Raw genomic sequence first — 2,575 nt, forward strand, 5'->3', positions numbered from 1 at the left:
CTGCCATTTCCTGGGAACTCAACTTGCTGCCAGCTGCATTCTAGCTGGCCTAGGCAGGAATGGGCACCCAGGGCAAAATCCACGGTGGCAGACAATTCCTGGCTGGGGTGGCTCCCAGGAGAAGACCTGGGCCAGCAGCACTTTTACATTCTGAAGGCAGACTGCCTGAGGCTAAGGCAGGGGAGCCAGGTGGGATGCACCGCCCTAGCAACTTTCACGCCCATGTACGCTCTCGTGTAGCCTTTGCACAACACAGCAATGTTACCCCAGTGGCTAGAGACTCTTCCCAGTCCTCACTGGGGTAGCCAATAGTGCACACAGGTGAGGAGCTTGAGCACTTTTTCCCCTACAATCCCCCTCAAAGGTTCAAAACAGAGCTTTGTCTACCACCAAGGTTGGTGGGCTGTGGAGCAACATAGACCAAGAAGAAACCTCACAGCCACTGTCATAGCTGGCTCTCTCCCACAAGTACCACCTCCCGGCCAAGGTCAACAGGCACAGCCCATTACATCTGATATACCTCAGCTTTGGGGAAAGTCTGATCCCAGACCCCAGCTAACACCACTATTCAAACCACCCCAGCCACTTAGGATACCTTGAGCCTCTACAGGTACCCAGCACAGCATCCTCCCAGCTGGAAATTGAGAAATTCACCATACAAAGACTATATGTAACCAGGGAAACCCTACAGTGCCTATGTCAGCCTCCTGCCAACCTCAAATAAGAAGAAATAGTCTACTTAAATGAGGAAGAACCAGAAAAATAATTCTGACAATATGAAAAAAAAGACCTCTTCAACACCCCCAAAAGACTATGCTAATTTCTCAGCAATGGGCCCTAACCAAAAGGAATATTTTAAATTCCAGAGATAGAATTCAAAAGTTTGGTTATAAAACTGCTCAATGAGATCCAGGAAGAAGTTGAAAATCAGCATAAGGAAATTTTTAAAAAACTATTCAGGACACGAATGAAAAATTCTCCGAAGAGATAGATACTTAACCAAAAAATTAAAAGCTGAATTTCTGGAAATGAAAGACTCATTTAGGAAAGTACAAAATGCAGTGGAAAGTTTTAACAGTAGACTTCACAATAGAAGAAAGGATCTCAGAACTTGAAGACAAGGTTTTTGAATTAATCCCATCAGACAAACAATAAAGAAAAAAGAATCAAGAGAATGGAACAAAATCACCAAGAAATGTGGGGTTATGTAAAAACTCCAAACCTAAGAATCATAGGTGCTCCTGAAGAAGAAGAGGAAGCAACAGGTTTGGAAAACCTATATGAAGGAATAATTGAGGAAAACTTCCCTGGCCTTGCCAGAGATTTAAACATTCAGATACAAGAAGCCCAAAGAACCCCTGGAAGATTCATTGCAAAAGGTCATCCCCAAGGCATGTAGTCATCAGGTTATGCAATGGTCATGTGAAGGAAAGAATTCTAAGAGCAGTGAGACAAAAGCATCAAATAAATGACAAAGGTAAACCTATCAGACTAACAGCAGATTTCTCAGTGGAAACCCTATTAAACTAACCCTGCATTCCTGGGATATATATCCCACTTGGTCATAAAGTATTATCATTTTTATATATTGTTGGATTTATCGAAGGTATAAAAATAATTTTTGCATCTCTGTTCATAAGGAATTTTGGTCTTTAGTTGTTTTGTTATTGCTGTTTTTTGTTTTGTTTTGTGTTTTTCGTTTGCTTGTTGATTTTTTGGGGGTTTCTGTTTTGTTTTGTGTTTTTTGAGCCAGGGTCTCACTCTGTTACCCAGGCTGAAGTGAAGTGGCACAATGACGACTTTCCACAGCCTCAACCTCCTAGGCTTGGGCAATCATTCCACCTCACCCTCGAGTAGCTGGGATTACAGGTGTACCACCATGCCAGGCTAATTTTTTTTTTTTTGGTAGAAATGAGATCTTGCTATGTTGTCCAGGCTGGTTTCAAACTCCTGGGTTCAAGTGATCCTCCCACTTTGGCCTCCCAAAGTGCAGGGATTACAGACATAAGCCACTATGCCCAGAAACCTGGGCAATTTTGAGAAGTACTAGTTAGGTATTTTAAAGAATGTCCTTCATGAGAATTTGTCTGATGTTTTCCTCATAATTAGACTGGGATTATGTCCTTTGGAAAAAGCTCCATTCTCATCATATTATATCAAGGATATATACCATCAACATGAGTTATCTGTTGATAAATCACCTACCTGAGATAGTGTCTGTCAGCTTTCTCCACTGCAAAATGACTGGGGACTAGGTGGGGTCACTACCATTGAAGTGAATACCCAATTGTGGCAAAGGTGCAAAGGCAATTCAGAGGAGAAAGCAATCTTTTCACCAAGTGTTGCTAAAACAACTGGATTTCCACATGCAAAAAAAAAAATTAACCTGGATTTATATCTTGCACCACATACAAAAATTACTTGAAAATCTACCATAGGCTTAAGAATAAAACCTTCCAGGCTCGGTGGCTAAGCCTGAAATCCTGCGCCTTTGGGAGGCTGAGGTGAGTGGATGGCCTGAGCCCTCGGGTTCGAGACCCGCCTGGGCAGCGAGACCTCATCTCTACAATAAATC

The sequence above is a fragment of the Carlito syrichta genome, unplaced genomic scaffold, assembly GCF_000164805.1.
Source record: "Carlito syrichta isolate Samal-C Ts95f unplaced genomic scaffold, Tarsius_syrichta-2.0.1 Scaffold315832, whole genome shotgun sequence".
Classification (NCBI taxonomy): domain Eukaryota; kingdom Metazoa; phylum Chordata; class Mammalia; order Primates; family Tarsiidae; genus Carlito; species Carlito syrichta.